Here is a 26,858-nt window from a genome sequence, read left to right on the forward strand (position 1 = left end):
CTATGTAAAGGATCTGTTATGCCCAGGGGTTACACTTAGCACGGTTCCCGGTGCATGCACATGGATGCACTGATTTTATAACGTGCATGCCGGCGCATGCATGTTATAAAAATCTGTTGGCCGTGTGCATGTGTGTTTTTGCAAATTATGCACGGTGACACAATGGGGACTTCCCCAGTTCCCTAACTTTCCTTCCCCTCCCCACCTAAACCTAACCTACCTTTCACCATTTTTTTATTTACTGCTCCTCAGGAGCAGAAGTAAATAGCCCGGCACTTGTGTGCATAGCTGGGCCCTTTTGAAAATGCATGCAGGGCCATGTGCATAAGTGGTGATTTTTATGCATGCTGGGCTTTTAAAATCCAACCTGAGAGAGAGAGAGAGAGAGAGAGAGAGAGAGAGAGAGAGAGAGAGAGAGAGAGAGAGAGAGAGAGAGAGACACTCTTTATAAGGCTCAGTCTGATACTCTATATATGGACCATTGTAAGAGAGCACTTTGATTCGAGGTGAGTTTTTAGAGGTGGGTTGAGGTTAGGGGGCATGGTGTTATAGATACATTCAGAGGTATCCATTATAAAACTGACATCATTAAAGAATTTTAGACTTTATAAGTGATGAAAAGGAGTTGATTTGTACAGATGTGCTTCTTTTAAAGATAATGATTCAGGCTTCGGATCAGGTGCTCCATGGAAAATTTCATTTTCCCACGGTTCGTTTTTTTTTTTTCGGCAATTTTTGACAAAGTGCATTAGTGCGCACTAATGCGCCTTACTGAGCACTAACAACCAGTTAATGCACACTATCTCAGCATTAGTGTGCAGTGCACTTAACGAGATAGTGTGTACTAGCTAGATGTTAATGTGCATTAAGGCCTGTTAGTGCACACTAACAGGTTAGTTAGTCACCCTAGTTGAACTTACAGTGCACTAAGTATGTAGTAGTGCGCTGTAACTAATGTTAGTGCGCACTAAAAAAAATGCAACTTAAAAATTAAAAAGTATCAATTCAGAGAAGTTTGTTAGCTAGAAAAACAGTGTGCACTAATTGGTATTACTGCGCACTAAGAGATATACAGTGTGCAGTAACTCTGTTAGTGCGCACTAACACGAAATACGAATTTTGCTGAAATTTCGGCAAAAATTGCTTCGTATATCGGCGCTACCGAACCATGATGAATTAGACAATATCGTTGACATTGTCTAATTTGTGAAAAACAAATGCACATCCCTATTGATTTGTACAAGCAACTAGCAGAGACTGCCGTGTACAAATCAACTCCTCTTGTTAGAATTTTCATTGCTTATATGTTGTCAATGGTAATTTGGAATCTTTCAACCCAAGTGGTTCTTATCAGCACATGGGCTACTTTTTCTTTTATTGGAATTTATCAATTGGGATGCCCTAAAGCCTCTGTTATTTTAGTATCCTATGAAGATATCTCTCTCCGAACCATGCACTGCTGAGTAATTATTGGTTTTGCCCCATGTTCTAGTTTAAAAGCTGCTTTATTTCTTCTTTGAAATTTAGCACCAGCAGCCTGGCTCCACTCTGGTTAAGGTGAAGGCCATTTTTTCAGAATAGGCTTCCGCTTTCCCAAAATGTTGCCCAGTTCCTAACAAAACTAAAACTCTGTTCTTTGCACCATCTCATCCATGCATTGAAACTCGGGAGTTCTGCCTACCTCTGGGGTCCTGCATGTGAACAGGAAGCACTGGATATGTATTATTTTAGGTTTTAACATTTTAGCAAATTGAATGTTTTTAAGTTATTGATATTGTTTATGTAGAATTGATTAATTTAATTTGTAAACCGGTATGATTGTACCAGAATACCAGTATAGAAATTAAATTAAATAAAAATCAGTTTCAGAGAATGCCTCTCTGGAGGATCTGGATTTCAACTTTCTACCTAAGAGCCTAAATTTTGCTTCCAGAACCTCCCTCCCACATCTTCCTATATCATTAGTACACATATGCACCACGACAGCCAGCTTCTCCTCAGCATTATCTAAAATCCTATCTACATGATGCATGAGATCCACCAGGCAGGCAAGTTTCTTGACTCACATTTTCTGTGCTTCCACATATAAAAGTATGTACTTTTATCTTCAGCTGTTATTTCTGAGATGCTGTTAGGGAACCAGGGTCCAAAAATTACAAACATATAACTTAACTAAAAAAAAAAAGTCCTCTGACAGTCCTCTGTTAAAAAAAAAAAAAAAAGCCTTCTCTGAAAGGCTTATCAGTTTCCCAGAAAAGGAGCTGAAAACATTTTCAGACTGACTGAAAAAAAATGTTTTCTCGAAGACTTTCTCCACATGCTGTGCTAGAGATTTATTCCTTGAATTTTCCATAATACATCTGCTAGACGCCAAGAATAACATCCACATGTTCCCCCGCGCTGGCATGATCTGGAATCAGAGACCTGAAACTCAGAAACATAGCGATTCCGATTCAAAGGGGTAACTTTCAAGTTGCCCTAATAAAAACCTGCAATTAAGCATTTCTCCCATCTCAGCAGCTAAATTGTATCTGGGTAACTTTATACTAGAGGTAAAATTTAGCAAGGTAAAAAGAGGTAAGTTGGGGAGGTGTTCCAGGGAAGGACTTAAATTTAGCTGGGTTAGCACCCAGGTAAATCTGGTCCTAAATTTGCTGCCTTAAAGTTACCCAGGTAACTTTAGGTGAGCATCCCCAAATAGTGCCACCGAACCTTTTGCCTGAAGTTACTCAAGAAGAGATACCCGGATAACTTCCTACTCCCTGCACTGCTGAATATGGACCTCATAGAGTTTAACGTGCAGTATATAAACCTCTAGAGCATTGGTTTTCTGTTTTCAGGACTGTTTAGAACTGATTTCTGGCAGGGAAGCATAAACGGTGTGTAATGTATGCCCCCAAAGCATGCAGAGGCTGTGCTTGAGCGCTCCCCACACCAAGTTTTTGGGTTCTGGGGTGAGGGATGGGAGGAGAGGTCCAGGGCATGGCATAGTATGGCGTCAAATATTTAAACGGCAGAGAGGTATGGGGGGGGGGGGGGAGGTCCCGGCACCAACAATATTTTTTATTATAGAGAGAACTGGGGAAGGGGCAGGGGGGAGCAGTAAACCCAGGCAGAAGCATGGTCTGAAGGCCTATCTTTAACTTTGTGGGCAAGGTGAAAAATCAGGCCAAAAGCACTTTACTTTATTTTCTGGGGGTTTTGTTTACAGTGTTACTTATCCAGATATCTTCAAAGGATATCCAGATAAGTAGCTAAGGTATCCAGCCACACTAGGCTTGATAACTAAAAAACCTAAACAGCTATATCCAAACATAGCCAGTTAGGTTTCTTAATGATCCACCTACTTTTAGTTGGATAACTTTAGTCAAGTATATTCAGTGGGACATTTATCCTGCTGAATATATGGGAGAAGTTATCCAACTAACTTTATCTGGATAACTTGTCCACTACCTGCCCTACTGAATATTACCCCGAATGTTTAAAATTACTTTAGGAAATTATAGTTATGCAGTTATATTTTTATTATTATAATTATTTTTTCAAAGAAATATTTCAGGTTTGTGCCATAGTTCTTCTGGTATCCTTTATTAATTTTAACAATTCTATTAGCATAAAAGTAAGCAGAAAAGGAGATTTTTTAAAAAATGGTTTTCCTATGCAAACTAAACTGCCATGCAAGACAGGCCATAGTCAGGGATATGAACTTGGTGCATTGAGGCACCTCCTGCTTGCTCCTATATTTAGCCTGAGGAGATGTCAATGCATCAAACCGGGTGAGTCTGCATCATTGACTAATCTCTACTCAGGACATTTTAGATGTTAGAAATACCATCATTATCCTCAAAAAATCAATTAGATTTGATTGGATCTCAATCAAAGTATTGGTTGATACTGCCAAATAAAGTATTGACAAATAGGCCTTGATAAACTTGCTCACAATCTACTTGGCTCTAAAATGTATTGCTTAAACAGGCAGGTTCTTTTATGTGGTGGAGTAATCGGCTGCCTTGAATTTCGTACATTCAAGCTTCCCCTTCATTCATTGTCTCATATGTAGAAATAAATGTGAAAACAAAATCTGCAAATTTTTATGGCAATTAAAATCATTTGAGAGCCTAAATAAATTGCATGACATTTTCTGATCCAAACCGATTGAACAGTATAATGCATGTATGGTATATATCTATATTTTGTATTAGAACAATCACATCTTATTTGCAGCTAGCATTAACAAAGTAAAGCAGTCTCAGCAAGCATCTTCCAGGTGCTATTCCCCTAAGGCAAAAATCCAACAAAAAAATCAGCTCTTAAATAGAAGTCCTAAGCAAGGGAATGAAACAAGTTTTGCCTGCAGGCTAGATCTGATAACTTCCAACAACCAGAGGTTTTCAGATTATTCAGTGCACATCTCAGTTTCTTATTTTTTTCCAATTTCTCTTCTAACCGTTATTGTCTGACACTGAGCCTCTCACAAGGTAATGTTCCTCTTGGAATAATAGTAATATTTGAATTTATAAAGCTCCTTTCATCCACATCTTTTACAGTTATAATACATCAAACTGGGGAATGCCAGGGTAGGCAATCTCCTGTCCTCATGGGCACCAATACCCTAGGATTTTTAGAATATCCCTAATGAATATGCATGAGATAGATGTGCATGTGCACTTCTTCACCAGAATGCAAATCTATCTCATATATATTCATTAGAGACATCCTGAAAATTCAAGGTGATTGGTGTATACAAGGACAGGAGATTGCCTATTCCTGCATCCCACACATGCATGATATAGCTGTCTCTGAGCTGGTAAATCTGACTGCCAATTTTGGTACCTGAAGTGCATGAGATCTTTGTAGGAGAGAGAGAGAAGACCATTACTATTCTGTTGAGGGCAAGTGGTTTTGACCCAGCAGTTTCCTCCTGCTTCTTTGGTTTTCTAGCTCCATCAGAACCAGAGCTGGGATCTGGCAGGGATTTTTTTTCCCCCTTATTTAATATCATCTCCCAATTAACTTTAGTCCGGGGGACTATGTACCAGGGCTTTTTCTGTAACCTGCAATGCCAGCCCCTAAATCTGATCACTAAGCATTGCCTTTATGCAAAGACTGAATGGCCTCTCCCAGAGACTGTGAGCCTCTACAGCAGAGCTTCTCAACTGGTGTGCCATGGCGCAGCAAGATCCCTACTGTGCTGCAGTGGTCTCCCTTTCCCTCCTCCTTTCTCACACAATAATGTTGCGCTGCAGCCTGTAACATTTGATCCTCTACAAGTACCTACCAGCCACCCATGCTTGTGATAATCTATTAGCTAATGTCTTCTTGCCACTGCAGCAGCCTGCCTTCTAATAGGCACCCGCTGCACATGCAACACAGCCTCACTGATGGCAAGCAATGTTCCCGCTAAGCTGCGTGCCCGTGCACAACTTTTCCCACGGGTGCGCACAGCTATAGTGGAGCAAATGAAAGACAACAGACCTGAAGTATATAAAAAAGAGAGAGAGAGAGAGAGAGACCCGGCTGCAGGCTTTTGCATGAGCCCAGGCCAGCGGAGCCAAAATGAAAAAAAAAAAGAGAGATCCCACTGAATACTACCACTGGAGCCCAGGCCGGCGGGTCAAAATGGAAAAATGAGAGCTCTCGCTGAAGGCCGCAGCCAGAACCCAGGCCAGTGGAGCCAAAATGGAAAAATGAAAGATCTCGCTGAAGGCCCAGGCCAGTGGGGCCAAAATATTAAAAAAAAAAAAAAAAAAAAGCCAGAGCTGCAGCTGTCATTGCCACTGAAGACCAGGTCTGTAGGGCTGAAGAATGAGCAGAGGCACAATTGTGTGAGAGAGATTAGGAGCCTATTAGTGTGCCTACGAGAGAAAGAGAGAGAGAGAATTGTTATCTGCTTGTGGTGTGTCTGTGAGAAAGAGACTGAATGTGTGTGTGCCTGTGTGTAAGAGAGGGTGATTGGGAGCCTGCTTGTGTGCGAGAGAGAGAGATTGGGAGCTTGCTTGTAAGTGTGCCTGTGAGAGAGAGAGAGAGATTGGGAGCCTGCTTGTGTGAGAGCCTGTGTGTGTGGGCCTGTAAGAGAGAAAAAAAGAGATTGGGAACCTGCTTGTATGTGTGCCTGAGAGAGAGAGATTGGGAACCTACTTGTATGTGTGCCTGTGTGTGTGTGTGTGTGTGTGAGAGAGAGATAGTTTGGGAGCTTGCTTGTGTATGTGCCAGTGAGAGAGCCTGTGTTTGCATACCTGGCACTCACAGGCACACACACACATAATGTTTCTATGAGGGAGAGAAAGCCTGTGTATGTGAGAAAGAGGGAGTGTCTGTGAGATGACAGGTATGTGTGAGAGAATGAGAGAAGAAGTGTGTGAGAGAATGAATGTGTTATTGCGTGTGTGAGAGAGAGAGAAGATAGTTTGTGTGGCCCTCCCTCCCCCAATCCATGACAATCTCAGGGTGACTGAAAATCAAAAGATCTCATGTATGGAGAGCAGGAGTTTTTTAAATTCTTTTTATTTTAATAATTGGGTGATGTTTGATGTTTCTGCTGTTTTGAAATATTTTATTGGTGTTTTGGGAAATTTATAACACATTTTTTTAAATTATTGGATGTTTGTTGTCTGTTTTCATATTTGTTCTTTTTATTAGTATGATTTTAATATTATGAATGTTTAATGTCTTTATTTTATTGCTTGATGCTTTTGTTGGTACATTTCTATTTATATTTTATGGCCTTTCTATATTGTTTTGGTAAGGCTCTGGCTTGTGTAACTTTAATTCTTGCTGTGAAAATGATGTTACTTATCATCACTGGCTTTTATGGAATTATGGTCAACCCTTCATGCCTCTTTCAACAAAAGTTTGCTCTTTATTAATTTCACCTGCATGCAGAAAGCAATTTTGAATGTTATTGCTGGAAAAAAATTTTCATACACATTTTATTTTCACTGCTGTTAATAGATATTAAGTGATTATTTTGAGCAAGGGATGGACTTACCCAATGGTCACTTTAAGGATTGGGTTGTTGTAAGCATAAAACTGACAGGCTTTTTGCATCAACGAAAATAGTGCTCACAAAGTAATATAACCAAAAACTTTGCTCATGTGTAAAACCTTATGCACACAGCAAGCCAATCCCTAAAGGGACCACTGGGTATTGAGGTGAAGGAAATTGGGATTGGATGTTAAGGGAGGTTGTGTTTAGAAAGAAAAAGAGTGCTGTTTGGGATGGCCCTTGGGGAGGGACGATAGTGCTGTTTGATTTAGTTAAAAGTACATTTCTTGGCATTTTCAACATCACATGACCAATGGGTATGAATTTAAAACATTGTAAAATTTGATTTGCTGCCCCATGAGGATCAAGCAAACTTGAAAATGTGTCCTGATATAAAAAATGTTGAGAAGTTCTGTTCTACAGTATCCCCAGCCCTGGACAATCCAGAGAACTAAAGACCCGAGCCAGGAATTGTACCCAAGTCCCTCCACATAGCAGTGTACAGCATTGCCACTGGGTTGGCCCCAGTTTTTATTTTTCATCATTATTCAATTGCAATTATTTATTTATTTATTTATTTATTTAATAGCATTTCTTCGCCCCTCCAAACAATTTCAGGGCAAAGTACAATTGGAACATACATAACATTTTAAAAAATAAAATAATAAATTAACATTAAAATAAAAATAAAATACAGGCAAAGCAAGCAAAACAGAAGGTACACACTGGCTTACAAAGTGGGCTACTGAAAGCATCAGTAAATAAGTGGGTTTTCAAAAGTTTTCTGAATTGTTTGAAGTCTTGAGTGAGGTGAGCTGGAGAGATAAGGGAAGAGAGAACCATAGGGTAGACCCAAAGATAGAAAAGGAACGTTCACAAGTTAAGGTTAATCTAGCAACGCTTGAAAATGGAATATCTAATAGTTGTTGAGTTGATGAACAAGGAATATGGGCAGGAGTGTGTATATGGAGGGTTGAAGTGATCCAGGGAGAGTATGCATGGCGAAGAAGTTTTTGGATAATAGCTGCCATTTTATACTTGATTCACCATGTAATTGGTAGCCAATGTAACTCTTTCAGAATGGGGGTAACATGATTTCAGCTGTGTGCCTGTCAATAAACGAGCAGTGGAATTTTGGATTATTTGCAAGGGTCGCAAAGAATGAAGAAGTAGACCAGTAAACAAAGAATTACAGTAATCAATGGAGGGAAAATCAAGGATTGAAGGATGGTCTGAAAGTTACAGGGAATCAAGAATAGGTTTTTGATGAGGCAGCATTCTGAGTTTAAAGGATGACTGATTTAATGTGTGGAATCATGGAAAGAGTGAAGTCAATGGTCACACCTAAATTATGAACAGTAATGGAAAGAGGAATTGAAGAACCAGTAAATTGAAATGACTCATAGGATAGACAGAGCAATGAACAAGAACAATAGTATCAGTTTTGTCAAGATTTAAAGAGAGAGTTTAAAATTGAATAGCCAAGAATTAATGAAAGTGAGACAAAAAGAAGCAAATCAAGCAGTACTAAGCCATGTGGAGCAAAGTGGAAAAAAACTGTATATCATCAGCATAGATTTTGTATGTGACACCAAGTTGTGCAAGTAGGCGACAAAGGTGGGGGGGGGGGGGGGGTGAGGTAGATATTGAAAAGTGCAGCAGAGAGAATAGAACTCTGTGGAACTCCAGAAGAAATGGGGAAGCAAGAAGAAGAGGTGCCAGAAAAATTGACTTGTTGGGAATGATCAGAGATATAAGAGAAAAACCAAGGGAGAAAAGAACTTGCAATACCAACAACAGAAAAACAAGAAAGTAGAATAGTGTGAACAATAGTACCAAAAGCTGCAGATATCAAGGAGTAGCAAAAGATATCAAGTACCAGAGTCAAAGCCTTGATGAATGGTATCTAAACTGGAGATCAAGAGAGTTTCAGTACTGTGATGAGATTGTAAACCAAATAGGTATTGATCAGGAATGTAATAATTGTAAAAAAAGACAAAAGTTGTTTCAGGATGGAAAGTTTAATAATTTTAGAGAGGAACAGTAAAGATGAAAAAGGACCATAGCTGGAGAAAACAGAGGAATCCAGAACTGGCTTCTTAAGGATGAGTTTAACAGAGGCTCACTTCAAAGAAACAGGGAGGTTCCCAGAGTACAAAGACAGATTGGTAACCCTTGCAATGTAGAGGGCAATCTCTTCATGACAGCGTATCAGCAAACAGTAACACAGGGATCAAGTGGGCATTTAGAAGAATTAATAAAGCAGATGATCTCAGAAACTTTTGAATGAGAGATTTCTGAAAAATTGTCCCAAAGTAGAGGAGCAGAAGGGGAAACAGAAGACAGAATGGGGTTTAAGGAAGGAAAAGAAGAACAGAGGTGCTGAGTTTTGGAAGTAAAGAAAGAGGCAAAAGCTTCTGCTAGGGCTTGATCAGAACCAGACTGGGGGAGAAGGGGAGAAGAGGAAGGGGAATGGGTAACAGTTTTGACTACATAAAACAGTTCTCGCAAATTATTGATAGACTTCAGAATTCTGTTATTATAGTATGTATGTTATGTAGAGTTGACAGCGTTATGGTAAGAAGATAAGCACTGCCTATAAGTCTCAAAATGTAGGTAAGACATATTTATGCCATTGAGACTGCCTGGTGGAGTAGGCATTTCTGAGATTTCAGAGAAATGGGTGAACCAGGGGACATAGCTGAGATGCTTAGAGGACCAGGTTTTCACAGGTGCAAGGGTATCTAAACAATCAAAATGGATAAATAATATATAAATAAACTGAAATGTATTAAGTTGAAATGAGTTGCTTGAGGTCAGAAAGAAGCAGGATTTGAACTCACAAGTTACAGGATTCAGAATATTAACAAGATCAGCAGTGCACAACTCTGGTTCTTGAGGGATTTAAGCAGGTTTGGTTTTCCAAGTAACCAACCAAGCACATTAACTTGGTTCTCAGGTCAAATGTATGCAGATATGCCTAGGATGTTCCCCACATACCTCCTACTCATCAAAAAGGTTAAAAAAATATAAAACAGATAAAACAGAAACAGGAGCAGAAACAAAAATTAAGTGCATTGAATAATTCTTTACTACCATTGCATGAAAATACTCTCTTATCCCAAGTGAGTCCTCCGGCCGACCACGAGGCTATCCGTGCCTTCCGCCCAACCGCAGACAGACCTCCAGCATCGTCCTACCTTCGTCCCGCCTCCCCCGCAGATCAGACCTATCCAATCCACGGGGGCAGGGACAGCCAGCCAATCCAGGCCAACCTTGCCGGGCTTAAATCGCTTACTCAGCCAGGTGCCGCACGCCGAAGGAGCGCGACAAAGGGGCCTGCCCCTTTGGGTGCCCCTTCGTGCACCCCCCCCCCCCCCCTGAAATTTGAAGAAGTGCCGAGCCTGAGCCTGAAGTGTGCTGATTTCTTTAACAAAGGCGACTCCTTGCTTGATTCAATCCTCCTGGAACCTCAATTTACTGCAGCCTGTCATAATAAGTCCAACCACGCTCATCATGAACACCCTCCATATTCCGATTCTCAAATACTCAAACTACTCGATCAATACAATGAGATCTAAGCTTAACACACCATACTACAAATCGCTAATTCCTATCATAGCCTCTCCCCTCACTCAAATATTAGGATTGATGACCTTCTCAATTCTGCTTCTAAACACACAATCCATCCTAAAAAAGGCTACCCTATTAGGCGATATCCTTATAGATGAGTCCCCTGACATTTGTGCAATAACAGAGACCTGGCTAAAGAACACAGATATCGCCATAACAAATCAACTACCCACAGACTTATATAATGTTTTCTCTATTCCTAGACCTAAAAAGAAAGGAGGTGGACTCCTCCTTGCTGCTAAAAAGAAATACAATCTCACTTTGCAAGCCATCTTACCTCCTCACAAGCTTGAGATTGGTCTCTTTAAATCAAAAGTGCTACAGATTTGCCTAATCTATGCTCCCCCAGGCATATTGGAAAACAACCCTTCACCACTTACTGAATATATTACTAAATACATCAACATTAACATACCCGCCATCATCCTAGGAGACTTAAATCTCCATTTCGACCGCTCCCCACTTTCTCCAGCCTGCGAAGTCACCCTTGCCACTCTTAATGCTCTTGGATTTAAACAATTGGTTTCGGGTCCCATTCACAAAGCAGGACACACCCTGGATGTTATATTCATGAACTCACTCATCCGCACCGACCCTCCCCAATGCACCCCCATACCCTGGTCAGACCACTACCAAATAGACACTTGCTGCACGATCAAATGCAACGCCCACACTCCTCTCCCCAACAAAAGAACCATATATTTCAGAAAACAATGCAAAACTGAAGACATCATTGATGCGCTTTCAGAGGAACTCCATAAGTTAGACCTCTCTGATGCCAACTCGGCTTGTTCTTCCTGGTTTCAAATCACCAGCAATATTGCAAATAGACTTTACCCACCATGTATGAAAGAGATCACCACTGAAAAGAAAGATAAAAAACCTTAGTACACCCCTGACCTTAGAATAATGAAGCTTGAACTCCGTAAAATGGAAAAGAAATGGTGTAGAAACCAAGCTCCAGCGCTACTTCTAAAATTCAGATCGCTACTCCACCAGTATCGTAAAACAACAGACGAAGCCAAGAAAAACTATTATGCATCAAGAATCCACCAATACCAATTTAACCCACGTGCTCTCTTCCAATATGTCTCTAGCATCATTACCCCTCCAGCAAACTTCAATTCAGACAACGAAGATGAAAACAGATGTGAGAAACTAGCAGCCTACTTTCACGACAAAATTGATACTATTATGGCTTGTTTCACCACTTCCCCCCCAACTATCTTCTCACCGACCACCAACACACACATCATTACCCCCACCCACAGGCCATCTACACAAAATCTAAATCCAACCATGCTCCACTCAGCCACCCTAACAAATTTTGAAATGACGACACTAGAAATTGAAGCGATCCTCAAAAAGATCAAACCAGCCATGCACCCGCTTGATATCATGCCCACAAAAACACTCCTCTCCATTCCTACAAGGATTGCCACACCCATTACCAACATTCTCAACAAATCTATTTCTTCTGGTATTGTACCGGCACAACTTAAGCATGCTATAATAAAGCCTACCCTCAAAAAATGTGATTTGGACCCCTCAGAACCAGCTATCGCCCGGTCTTGAACCTCCCTTTCCTATCCAAAATTATAGAGAAAGTCATCAACAAGCAACTCACAGAATTTCTAGATGAAAATCAACTACTCTTCCCATCCCTATATGGATTCCGCAAGAACCATAGTACTGAAACCCTTCTCCTGTCACTCTCAGAATCAATACTAAAAACCCTAGACACTGGACACTCTTACTTACTTGCGCTGCTTGACATTTTTTCTGCATTTGACACTGTCAACCACAATACCCTCATTACCTGCCTCTCACAAATTGGCATTGCAGGCACTGCCCTTTGCTGGCTCCAATCTTTTCTGAAGGACAGGACATACAGTGTAAAAACTGGCCGCCATGATTTGAAACATAGAAAACTACTACAAGGAGTACTCCAAGGATCCTCTCTATCATCAACACTTTTCAATATATACCTCACTCCCCTCTGTCGATTTTTGATGAAACTGGGTTTCCCACACTTCATATACACAGATGATGTACAGATCCTTATCCCCATCAATGACTCCCTACCCAACGCTCTGAAAATCTGGGATACTGCTCTTGCTGAAATAAAGAAACTACTCACGGAAAACTTCTTAGCAATAAATACTAGCAAAACAGAGCTCCTCATCATCACTCCACAAAACAATATCTCTTTTAACTCTACGCTACATTCACCATCTGACCCTCTCAATTTACAGCAAGTCCGCAGCCTCGGCGTTATCATTGACAATCATTTCTCCTTAAAAAAATTCATCACGTCCACTATTAAAATGGATTCTTTAAGCTACATACTCTAAAAAAAATTAAACCCCTACTACACCCACACGACTTCCGGACATTTTTACAAGCCACAATATTGTCAAAACTGGACTACTGCAATTCCATCCTACTAGGCCTCCCTAAAAATTCACTACAACCGCTACAGATGCTACAAAATGCAGCTGCACGCATAGTCACTGATACACACCGCCATGAACACATTACACCAGCTCTCCAATTCCTTCACTGGCTTCCTGTAGCATCTAGGATATTATTCAAAGTCCTTACCCTCATACACAAGTCCATCTATAACCAAGATATGCAATGGTTCTCTGATCATTTTACATCCCACACATCAAAAAGACCAATAGAAAAATGCACCAAGCCAAACTCGTTACTCCAACTCTTAAACATATCAAACATGTCTCGACGAGAGAACGCTCATTCACGGTTGCTGGAACCAACATCTGGAACAAAATGCCTACAGACCTGCGCCAGGAGCCTTACCATAGGAAATTTAAACAGAACCTTAAAACCTGGCTGTTCAAACAAGCTTATACTCAATGATCATCTCCTCTACAGACATGCTGAACATATGTTACACATACAATACATTATCATTCTTCAAATAGATATTATTCAATAACTCCATCTCCTCTCATGTTTCTAAATGTTTGCTCTACACTCACTCCTTGTAAAGACTGTTTTCTGATCCATGGATCTATACTAAACCAGTGAATCGCTTATTGCTAAGTTACCTATAATTTTCACTGATTTTCCCTTCCCTTGTTAGGCATGTCTCAATTGTATGATATGATTATCATTTGTCTTCTGGTTTTAATTGATATATGTAATGTTTCATTTTAATTTCATTTGATTGTAAAGCCTGTTGCTGATTTATTGTTCTTTGTAAACTGAGGTGATGTTTTTTAACGTGCCGCGGTATATTAAAAAAAAAATCACTAAATAAATAAATAAATGAAGAAAGAGATGTTCTGATCCACATTTCTGAATGTGTAATCAATGGGCTGACCCGGAGGCTCAAGTTTATAAGTATTGCACATTGACATGTGAACGGTCCATGGGTTTGATCTTCTGCACCTTGGGTCGGCAGGGGCTGTTGTGGAGGCAGTGCTCACAGCCATCAAAGAGGAGGGAGTCACAATCATTGCCTAAGAGTGACACCTTACAAGTTTCAGGATGGAACCCTAGTGCATGGTCCCCGGTCCAGGACCTTCATTGTAATGACTGAACTAAAACATAATTTGGCAGTGGATATAAAATAGAGGAAAAAATTCTGTCATAGTTGCAAATTAGGACTCATTGCACTGGGATCCTAGCCCTTGTTCCAACTGGAAGTACAAAGGAGGAAACTGCTGGGCCCTTGTTCCAACTGGAAGTACAAAGGAGGAAACTGCTGGGCCAAAAAAGAAGAATGTGCAATAAGATAGTGCAAGGGTGACAATCTGCAATCCTCAAGGCTGCAAATCTATCTGATTTTCAGGATATCCCTAATGAATTATGCATGAGGTATATTTGCATGTACTTTCGCAAATTTATGCAAATATACCTCATGCATATTCATTGGGGATTTCCAGTTTGCAGCCCTTGAGGATTGCAGCTTGACACCTTTAAGTTACCGATTTTGAAAATTGTCAAGAAGACCCCATTTCAATTAATCAACATAGCCTGGGGTAGTTTAATTACAGAGACTGTCATGTCTGTTTCTGCTTGTAAAATCCATGGTAGGTCAGGGAGCTCTACAGATCTATTCCCTTGATACAGGTTTTGTGGATGAACCAAACTGGAGTTCTCATCAGGATGAGATAGCAGTTTCCATCAATGTTGGTATAACTGCTTCTCAAAGTAACTATCCTCATATAGGGGTAGATTTTATAATTTTGCGCGAGCGCGTACTTTCTACCCCCCCCCCCCCCGCACCTTTCCCTCCCTTCCCCTACCTAACCCACCCCCCTCCCGGCCCTATCTAAACCCCCCTACCTTTGTTGGCAGATTTACGCGTGCGGAAATCTGCGCACGCCAGCGGGCTGCTGGCGCGCCATCACCCGACCCGGGGGCTGGTCCGGAGGCCTCGAGCATGCCCCCGGGCCGGCGCCACACCCCCGGTCCTGCCCCGAACCGCCCCCTGACCCCGGACATGCCCCGGACACGCCCCCTCCCTGCCCCTTTTACGAAGCCCCGGAACTTACCACGTCCTGGGGCTGTGCACGCGCCGGTGGCCTATGCAAAATAGGCACACCAGCACGTGAGTGCCCTGCGCGCGTAAATCCAGCCGGATTTACGCGCGCAGGGCTTTTAAAATCTGGCCCCATGTGCACTATAGGAGAGCTCAGACTTTTTTCTATAAGCCTGCATCACCAGATGCTTGTGAACAAAGTTTAATATTTTAGCAATAACTATTCTTAGCCTTGTCTCAGTTTCTTTACGTGCCCAGAGATAATGTGCCCTTTTGATCTTAAAATGCTAGGAAATATCTGAAAGATTTAGAGCCTCTGGCAGCCAGGTTTCCAACATCTTTCTCAGGTTCTGATCATCCACGGTTTCCAATATCCCCAAAAAATGGAGATTTGATCATCTTGTGCAATTTTCGAAATAATCTATTTTATCAGTCTGTTTTACTAATAGTCTTTCTGGGACGCCATCTTTGTCGCCGCTGCTGTTGAATTGCCCTCTAGCAGACAAATCTGGCCCTCTGCTTGATCTAAACAAGGACTCAAGTTGGTAAGAGTATTTTGTTCTTCGGTAAGCTGGGCAGATATACCTGACAGCTTCTCATCTAGCGCCACTAAAACTACAGCTTTAATTTCCATAATGATAGCATTAGGTTTCTCTGTAACTTCGTAGGGGATGGTCGACGATGCCATTTTAGCTTCACTCCCTTGCGGTTTTTCCTTTTCCTTTCTGCTTCCTTTAGCAATCAACCCCGGAGGAGATTTATGCATATAGTGGATGATGGACATAAGCCCTATCAGCTCAGATGGTCACCACGTTGCAATTACCATGAAAACTTCGGATTACAAAAGATATGGTGAACGCGGCACCCAGAGCCCAGACAGAAATGTCCACCTCGGCTCACCACATCGCCTACACTATTTTTTACAGTAAACTTATTCTGACAGTCACCATAGTTTACAAAATGCAAACACTCGTTTATGGCAGAGAAATTTTTCTAGCACCTGGTGCAATAGAGTCCTATAAAAAAAGAAATATTGGAGACAATTTTAAGAAGCCAATGTTGCTATAAAGTAATGGGAACTTTACTTGTGGCCCTTGTAACTGCAGACACAGTACCTGCAGAGCTTTATAAATTGTCTACGAGGTTTAGAGGTATAAAAGTATCTGAGTATGGAGCAAAACACTATTCATAGATCTGAGTCTTAAATTTTACAAAAGTTGCTTCCTCCTCTGATCTACTGACATCCTGGGAACACTTCCTTTTAGTCTGGCTTACAGAATACATCCATTGTGAAAGCAGGCACCTATGTTTACCCACTATAAGGGGAACAATTTTCAGTCAGGAGAATCTAACCTGGTAGTTGCTTAGTTATTGTTGGGTTTGTGGCATATTGTGGACTCTTGGTCGAAGTTTTAAAGACTGTCTTCCATTCGTCACCTTCACGAATGTGCACCAAGTTGTAAGCTCCTTTGAGATCCAGTTTAGAAAATATCTTGGCTCCCTGGGGTCTGTCAAATAGTTCGAAAATTAAGGGCAGGGGATACCGGTCCTTGATGGTAATTTCATTCAGACCCCTATGGTTGATGCAGGGAAATAAGGTGCCATCTTTTTTTCCCACAAAAAAGAATCCTGCACCAGCCGGGGATTTGGAGGGTCTGATAAAACCTTTTTGATGGTTCTCTTGTATATAGGCGGACATGGCCTTAGTCTCAGCTGCAGAAAGAGGGTAAACTCTCCCTTTTGGAGGCTCAGAATTAGGTTTCAGGTTAATAGCACAATCAAAAACCCTGTGGGGTGGAAGTACATCTGCTGCTTGTTTAGAGAAGACAACCTGGAAGGAGGCGTATTGTGGAGGTAGGCCTGGTAACGATGGTGTAGTGGGCATGCATATCATTGGAGAAACTACCACAAGACACTGGCCATGACAGCCAGGTCCCCACCGGGATAATTCCAGCGTTGCCCAGTTAAACTGTGGCATATGATCTTGTAGCCAGGGCAGTCCAAGTCCCACCGGATGCATGGCTTTTTCCAATACAAAGAAAGAGATGGTTTCAGAGTGTAAAGCTCCGGTGCACAGGCCGATGGCCTGGGTAATCAACGAAACTTCTCCAGGCAATGGTTCCCCATGGATTAAAGATATTAGCAATGGCTTAGCTATTGGTGTGGTAGGAATCCATAGATGTTCTACTAAGAATTTTAAAATGAAATTTCCTCCGGCACCAGAGTCTGTGAGGGCAAGAGTCTGAAACTCAAGGCCTCCACAGAGGAGTGAGACTGGTAGAGACAATGGAGGATTTGGAGCGGTGAGGCCTAGGAGGAGTCCTCCTGCAGATCCTAGGCTTGCCAGTTTCCCGGTAGATGGGACAGGTTTGGACAGCGTGACCTGATTGGCCACAGTACATGCATAACCCCATGCATTTGTGGAATCGTCTTTCTTTAGAAGTTAAATGACTTCTTCCTAATTGTAACAGGAGTTAGCAATCTTTAGTGGGAGTAGTAATCTGTTGGTGTTCGTGGTAGTTGTAGGTGGATCCTTGGGCCGGTGGCAGATCCCGAGAGGGACCACCGGTTAGGCTCAGAGTGTGGAGACAGACACACACTAGTTCTTTTATTAAACAGTATACTGAACCACAAGAGGTGGCAGTAGTGAGTTGGTAGTGCCCGGCTGGGCTGTAGTCCCTCAGATACTGGAACAGTGATCCCGGATAACTGAGCTGTAGAGAAACTGAAGAAAGTGAGTAGGCAGGGTATGCAGAGTTCAGGAACAGAACCTGGATGGTAACACTCACACAATAGTCTCTTAGAAGTAGCCCAGGAGCAGGAATGAAGTAGGCCCTCGAGGAGCGAGTACCTGGTTCCAGGGATAGCTCTGAGAGAGATATGGTAACTTACTGGTGTTGTAGGCAGCAATGACTTCCTGGCAGAAGTGATATTCAGGAACAAGTCAGAGAACAAGGGCCCTCGAGGAGCGAGTACCGGTTCCAGACTGCGATCTGAAAAGCAAAAGAGAATGAGGCCCCCGAGGAGCGGGTACCCCTGGTAAGTCCGAGGAGGCAGAGTAGCTTGGAGCGTAATAACTTGTCCTTGATAACTCAATTTGTTACCGATTTCAGAGACCTTAAATATCTGGTGAAGATGACGTAACCTCAGGGGGACGCCCCTGAGGTTCGCGCCATTGCTGGTACTTGAGTCGGGGCCGCGCTGCGCGTGTGCCCTTAAGCTACTGGGAAACATGGCGGATTGCAGCGTCTAGCCGGTCTGGGGACACCGGAGGAGAACAGCATGATTACGCCGCGGCAGCCAAACTTCCAACAGGCAAAGAAGGAGTCGCCAAAGAGGGAAGGTGAGCGTAGTGGAGACGTCGGACAGCGACAGTCGCAACACTAATTGCATAGGCTCGTCTTCTTCTAAGGGTACAGACGGTAGGCTTGAGGCAATTGGTACAGGTTTAGGGTGGTTAGCTTCCGGGGCAGGCTTCCAAGGACTCTTAGCCTCTTGAGTCCGATCTCGAATCCGGTGGTCTATTCTCCCAGCCAGTTCCATGAGAGATTCAAGGGTATCAGGCAGATCGCGAGCCACCAGTTCGTCCTTTAAGTGAGAGTTGAGACCCTCCATGAAGATAGCACATAAACATCCTGTGTCCCAGTGTAGTTCAGATGCTAAAGTCTTGAATTTGATCGCATAGTCTGCTAGCGACTTATTACCTTGCTGGAGATTGAGCAGAGTGGATCCAGCGATGGTGTGGCGAACCGGGTCATCAAAGACAGACTTGAAAATTTTCAGAAATACTGATAGATCATTCAGGATATGATCTTCACATTCCCATAACGGTGAAGCCCAAGCCAAGGCTCTTCCTTCAAGTAGAGATAGGATATATGTGGTCTTGGAAGCTTCTGTGGGAAAGAGGGTAGGTTGCAAAGAAAAATGCATATTGCATTGGTTAACAAACCCTCTACACATTCTTGCTTCACCTGTGAATCAGGTAGGCGTGGATAACGGTACGGTGGTCTTGACAGTCACCACCGGAGACAGCAATTCTTTCACTGGAGTTGCTGAAGTATTCAGTTGTGCATGTAACTGATTGAAGGCAGCAGCCAGGCTTTCCAGAGATTTTTGTTGCTCAGTGATCCGCTGGGCTAGGTCAGGAATGGCCTGCAAGGCTGCGAGCTGAGCCGAGTCCATGGAGTTAGCAATCTGATGGATTTGTGGCATATTGTGGACTCTTGTTCGAAGTGGTGATGACTCCTCCTATGGGGAGGGGCCCCGTGGGGAACCACAACGATTGGCTAGACTCTAGTAAGCAGACACTGAGAAAAGAAAGCTTTATTATACTGCTGTTGATGAGTTGAATCTTGCCCAAGGAACGGACAGTGCAGTAGTCCAGGGATATCACAGTAAGCTCAGACAGTCTCTGAAGTTGATGGTCTCACCCAGATGTAGCAAAGGTCTGGTAGTGTTCCACAGCACGGGATAGGCTATGAACCTGAAGGGTGGAATGAGGAGAGCTGGAGCGTAGTGATACTCACAGAGTAGCAGTGCTGATAACTTCCTTAAGTAGTTGAATGAAGAGAGGGACCTGTGGTCCGAGGTGAAGGATACCCTGAACAGAATAGGCCCTCGAGGAGCGAGTACCTAGGAGCACCGAGGGTTCCTGAAAGAAAGGAGACAGGACCCCCGAGGAGCAGGTGTTCTTCAGGTTAGGCAGATTAACTGCAGAGGGTGAGTAGAAGCGAGAGGCCCCCAAGGAGCGGGTACCCAGAGCTTCCAATGGAGCAAGATACCCCGAAGGGTAGTGAGGAATCCAAACGAGCAGCTTAGAAGCGGTCAGAGTAGCAAAACCAAAGTCCTTGCTAACTCGTTGAATTGGAGTGGAGCTGAGGTTTAAATACCCGGAGGTACTGATGTCATGCAGTGGAGCCACCCCCGAGGTTCCCGCCATGACGTACTCAAAAATGTAGGCAGCATGCGCGCGCGTGCCCTAGGAGGCCTCAGGAAGAAGCATGGCGGACGAGGATGCCCATGCTGGGTCAGAGACGCCGAGGGTTTTGGCAAACAGCAGCGGAGGCAGCCATCCTTCCAAGAGAGGAGGAAAATGGTAAAAGAGAGGTGAGGTAGAGCGGTCGCAGCCGTCTGCGACCAATCAACGCAACAGTTAATCTGCTAAATCCCTATGAAATTTGTCCTCATTATTTACCACTAGTATCACAAATTCAAGCAAGAGTGCATGTTAGCATGGAAATATTCTCAAAATAGACCGTTAGTGAGCTGTAACAAAAACACAAAGAGCAAGAAAAATTTGACTGGTAGCATCCAAAACCCCACTAAGAGCCAGATTTCTAGAAACTATGTTCACTCATGCATAGGAATTCCTAAAATGCACTCTTGTTCCAAACAATCCTGAGCTTGGCTGGATCCTGTAACCTCAAAAGGCATTCCGAGCTAATCACAGAGATACTTCTTAAGATTGATTTCCTCTAACTTTTATTCTATGCTATTAGGGCTATACTGTTGAAAGGATCTCTTCTATTCTGTGCCTATGGGGAAAAATTATCCTCAAAAGGTCCACACAGAAAAAACAGATTAATTCTGAAATTCAAGTATCAAGAGGTTCATTGTACTTTAATAATGAGTCTTGAGTAAAAGAAGTCAATTAAAGAGAAGTCTATCCTATACGAAAGCACCCTGAACCCTGTTTCAATATTACCATTTAAATCTAGATCTCACAATGAGGGCTTAATCCTTTGAACGATCCCAAGATGGTTTCTTTCACCTCTCCTGTTAGCCCCCTTCTGAAGAGCGTTCCCATTTTGGCATCTGTCTTCTTCCAAACAAAGCTAAATTAGCAATACCCCATTACACAAAGGTTCACTGTATTCCCCTTCCTCCCTCCCAAGAACGCCAGCCCTATTTTGCAGCTTCATTGCTTCAGAATGTCTTACAGTCAGTTCCTTGCAGGCCTGACAGAGTTTAGCTCTTGATATGTTTCATCTCATTTTTAGATCTATCAATCTACACTAGTTCATCACTACCTTGAAATGCTAGTACATCACATACCTTAATCTGGGTTGAGAGGTGGCATGCTCTGATTTCAGATCTCTTAAATATATTTTTCTGTCATATCTGTCATGACCTTTATTTAATCTAAAGTCACAGAAATGGAAGACTACAGGACTAGGATAATTGATCCTTTCAGGGAATGATAGCATTGTCTTATAGAGGCCTCAGGTGGGTTTTATTTTTCCATTTGCAGAAGAAAATAAATAAACAATCTGTTTTCCATTACAAGGCATGAAAATAGAAAAACTGCATCAATCTGCTCAGCTTTGTTCATAAGATTGGCAATGTCAAGGTAAAAGTAACTTATGGTGGTACATGATACTACTTCCTGTGTTAACAGCATCCGCAATATCAAAACCACAAAGTGTGTGCCCATATATTCAGCATCAGCAGCACTCTATTAAGTTTATTCATTAAACCAGGCTGATTAGCACTTAGAATTATGCAATTCTACAGTGGTGAAAAGGGTTAGGTCATGCTAAAAAAAAAAAAAAAAAAAGTAGTTATCACCTTATTCACTGAGAAATGGCTATTTAGTAAGAAGCATTTTATTTTAAATGTATATTCCACCTTCCGTTACTAGTCAGCCACTTCAAAGCAGATTACATTCAGGTACTGTAGACATGTCCCTGTCCCCAGAGGGCATACAATCTTAGGGTCTCATTTACTAAGGCTTTACCACATAGTCACAGAATGGAAGAAAAGCCTTAGTAAATCAGGCCCTAAGTTTGTACCTGAGGCAATGGAGAATTACATGATTTGCCCAAGATCACAAGAAGCTGCAGCATGATTTGAACTCTGGCTTCCAGCCTGCTGCACCAGTCACTAGGTTACTCCTCAGCTCAGCATGTTAACTTTATCATTTGCATACACTTTAAGAAGGCTAAAGGCTGCAAATTTTGTAGATATCTTATGATAGTTGATTAAAAGACTTTTATATACATACCATTGTGCATCTAATTTTGACTAACATTGCTTCCTACCCATGTAAGATAAAATAGCACTCTCAAAAAAATGTAGGGGATTTTATTATTAACTAAAATATTTTTATGACATTATAAACTAGAGTCTTTGTAGACTGATACCTTTTAAAATATCAACAAAAAAGATGCATTATATGAGCTTTGGAGCCCTCACAGATTTCTTCTTCAGGTGTGGCTGTATATCTACAAAAAGAAGCTTTCATAACTGGATAATGCTTACAGTAGGAATTCCCACAGCAGGGGTCATCAGAAAGAATCCATAAGATATTCAGTTTGCATAAATTAGATGCACTTAGCAGAAATCATAGTCACTGGTGAATATGGTGTTCACACCTCATCAGGACGAAGAGCAGCAGGTGTCAGAAATGAGTCATAAATCCAATGTCTTGGTTCAGTACCTTATTTCTTTTAATCTATAGATGAATGTATTTTAGGTCCCACGTCCATATCTCCTGCATGATTTTAAAATAAGTACAGATAAGTTGAAGACTGAGGGTCATATTTGGAAGAAGTGCTGCCCGATAGGTCCTGGTTAGGAGGGCCTCCTTGATGTCATCCACTAATTGTTTGTTGAAATTACAGAGGGTGAGTTGTACAGGGGTTAAAGGGGCTCTTAGGGAAGATAAGGCCATTGCAGAAAGACTAAATGAATTCTTTGCTTCTGTGTTTACTAATGAGGATGTTGGGGAGATACCAGTTCCGGAGATGGTTTTCAGGGGTGATGAGTCAGGCGAACTGAACGAAATCACTATGAACCTGGAAAATGTAGTAGGCCAGATTGACAAACTAAAGAGTAGCTAATCACCTGGACTGGATGGTATGCATCCTAGGGTACTGAAGGAACGCAAAAATGAAATTTCTGATCTATTAGTTAAAATTTGTAACCTATCATTAAAATCATCCATTGTACCTGAAGACTGGAGATGGCCAATGTAACCCCAATATTTAAAAAAGACTCCATGGGTGATCCGGGTAACTATAGACCAGTGAGCCTGACTTCAGTGCTGGGAAAAATAGTGGAAACTATTCTCAAGATCAAAATCGTAGAGCATATAGAAAGACATGGTTTAATGGAACACAGTCAACATGGATTTACCCAAGGGAAGTCTTGCCTAACAAATTTGCTTCATTTTTTGAAGGGGTTAATAAACATGTGGATAAAGGTGAACCGGTAGATGTAGTGTATTTGGATTTTCAGAAGGCGTTTGACAAAGTCCCTCATGAGAGGCTTCTAAGAAAACTAAAAAGTCATGGGATAGGAGGCGATGTCCTTTCGTGGATTACAAACTGGTTAAAAGACCGGAAACAGAGAGTAGGATTAAATGGTCAATTTTCTCAGTGGAAAAGGGTAAACAGTGGAGCACCTCAAGGATCTGTACTTGGACCGGTGCTTTTCAATATATATATATATATATATATATATATATATAAATGATCTGGAAAGGAATACGAGTGAGGTTATCAAATTTGCAGATGATACAAAATTATTCAGAGTAGTTAAATCACAAGCGGATTGTGATACATTACAGGAGGAGCTTGCAAGACTGGGAGATTGGGCATCCAAATGGCAGATGAAATTTAATGTGGAGAAGTGCAAGGTGTTGCATATAGGGAAAAATAACCCTTGCTGTAGTTACACAATGTTAGGTTCCATATTAGGAGCCACCCAGGAAGAAGATCTAGGCATCATAGTGGATAATACTTTAAAATCGTTGGCTCAGTGTGCTGCATCAGTCAAAAAAGAAAACTGAATGCTAGGAAATATTAGGAAGGGAATGGTTAATAAATCGGAAAATGTCATAATGCCTATATATCGCTCCATGGTGAGACTGCACCTTGAATACTGTGTACAATTCTGGTCGCCGCATCTCAAAAAAGATATAGTTGCGATGGAGAAGGTACAGAGAAGGGCAACCAAAATGATAAAGGGGATGGAACAGCTCCCCTATGAGGAAAGGCTAAAGAGGTTAGGGCTGTTCAGCTTGGAGAAGAGACAGCTGAGGGGGGATATGATAGCGGTCTTTAGGATCATGCGAGGTCTTAAACGAGTAGATGTGAATCGGTTATTTACACTTTCGAATAATAGAAAGACTAGGGGGGCATTCCATGAAGTTAGCAAGTAGCACATTTAAGACTAATCGGAGAAAATTATTTTTCACTCAACGCACAATAAAACTCTGCGATTTGTTGCCAGAGGATGTGGTTAGTGCAGTTAGTGTAGCTGGGTTCAAAAAAGGTCTGGATAAGTTCTTGGAGGAGAAGTCCATTAACGGCTATTAATCAAGTTTACTTAGTTGAATTGCATCAGTAGCATGGGATCTTCTTAGTGTTTGGGTAATTGCCAGGTTCTTGTAGCCTGGTTTGGCCTCTGTTGGAAACAGGATGCTGGACTTGATGGACCCTTGGTCTGACCCAGCATGGCAATTTCTTATGTTCTTACATTGTTGAATTTGTAGATGAATGATCAATAGGTTTCTAAAATGCAGTCAGAATCATAGGGGTAGATTTTTTAAAAAAGCGTGATCGCGTACTTTTGTTGGTGCACCAGGCGTAGCCGCGCGTATCTTATAAAATGCTGGATCGGCGCGCGTAAGGCTGCCGATTTTGGGCAGCCGGCGCGTGCTGAGCCGCGCAGCCTGCCTCCGTTCCCTCCGAGGCCGCTCCGAAATCGGAGCAGCCTCGGAGGGAACTTTCTTTCGCCCTCCCCTCACCTTCCCCTCCCTTCTCCTACCTAACCCACCCCCCCGGCCCTATCTAAACCCCCCCCCTACCTTTATCCATGGATTTACGCCTCCCGGAGGGAGACGTAAATCCACGCGCACAAGCGGGCTGCTGGCGCGCCGAGACCCGACCCGGGGGTGGTTCCGGAGGGCGCGGCCATGCCCCCGGAACGCCCCGGGCCGAAACCATGCCCCCCGGGCCCGCTCCCGAAACGCTGTGTCCAGCCCCCAAAATGCCGCGTCATTCCGCCCCGCCCCGACACGCCCCCTAAAAAAAACACGGGACTTATGCGCGTCCCGGGGCTCTGCGCACGTCGGCGGCCTATGCAAAATAGGCGCGCCGGCGTGCGAGGGCCCTGCTCGCGTAAATCCGGGCGGATTTACGCGAGCAGGGCTTTTAAAATCCGCCCGTATGGATTTAAGAACAATCTTTAAAGCCTATACTGACCATTAGCTATATTTTATCTACATTTTTTAGCTTGTAAAATATTGTATTGCTCAGCTTACCCTTGCAGGTGGCAAAATACAGTCATGTTTCCCGAAGTAGCACTGGCATTCTTTCAATATTAAGGTCTTCAGGCTTGATTCTTTCAAAATTGGGCCTTAGAAAACCTTACATCTAAAAGAGATTTGACAGTTTTGGTGAGTGAAAACAATTCTATCTTATCTTTTAAAAATGCAGCTCAAAAGCCCTATGTCTCTCAGAAAATAAAAATACATAACCCACCAAATTAGACCTCTTGGGCTGGCCCCTGTTCTGACTCGTCTAACACTTTATCAACTTGAAAAGGTATGACCCTCATGATTCTTTCTGGGATATAGGAATCAAGCTCACATCACAATGAAGAACTGAATCCTGTCATAGAAACCTTTGACAATTCGTTTCTTTTAATCCATATTTGTGTTTCATATTTTCTTTAATTTTCTTTCCTCGCATAACCCTTGACTTTTCCTCTCTTTTATCAGCATGATAATATATTTTGCTTTGTTCATTCTGCTTTTATCTCTTGCTGTATGCTTTACAACTTCTCACTCCTGTATCATTCCTGCACCCCCATTCTCTTTTTTTATCTTGTGTTCTGGCACAGCATCCCTTATGCAAATCACGGCATGAGATCTGTGATCCTAGGATCTCTCATTCAAAACACAGATAAGCTTTTTGATCAGTCTTACAAAAGGGAAGAGAAGGCTGATTGTGTTTCTCAAATGGACCAGCCTCTTGCTGCTTTATTCTTTGTAAGCTGGGCTGCTTGACTATTTCTGAAATGTTCTCCAGCTGCCTGTTAGACCTGAGGTTTCTATATACTGAGGACAGAGGAAGTCTGTATTCATCCCCTCCCAGCTAGTGATACAGGAAAAAGTTGTGCCCTCACTCTGTAGTCACTGGATTTATGAAATGCTGCTCAGAAACTGAGCAGCTAGCCTTATTTCAGAGCTTTTCTGCAGAATTAGGGTAAGGACCTTGTGGTTAATTACAAAATTTTCTCTCAAAATTTGCTAGGCAACATTTATGTAACTGGGGAGGTTGCAGCCCATCTCTATACTTCTCTCAGCTTCCTCGGTGGTAAACTCCCAAATCCATGACAACCCACCTTGGTTTAGGCTGCCGACATCCCCACCCTCCTTTTAGCTGCTTGCCAGATAATTGGGGAGGTTGCAGCCCATCTGCATACTTTAATAATTCCGCCTGCTATGCAGCCTTCCCACCAGCAGAGGTCCTCATGGAACTCCTCTTGCTCTCGTTCTAGCCACCTTCTCGAAAGGCCCATGACTCAGCAGGGGCAGGCCTATTTAGCCCTGCCTCTCTCAATTCCCGGTGCCTTGTCATCGAGTCACTCCACCTCCCTGCTTGGCCTACTTCTGCCTGTTCCTGTACGGCCCTCTAGGCCTTCTGTCTTTGCCTTGTGACCTTCGGGGCCCTCTAGCTGTCTAGCCATGTTTTATTCTGGGTAGTGGTATATGGTGGC

Source organism: Rhinatrema bivittatum, chromosome 6, assembly GCF_901001135.1.
Source record: "Rhinatrema bivittatum chromosome 6, aRhiBiv1.1, whole genome shotgun sequence".
NCBI lineage: Eukaryota > Metazoa > Chordata > Amphibia > Gymnophiona > Rhinatrematidae > Rhinatrema > Rhinatrema bivittatum.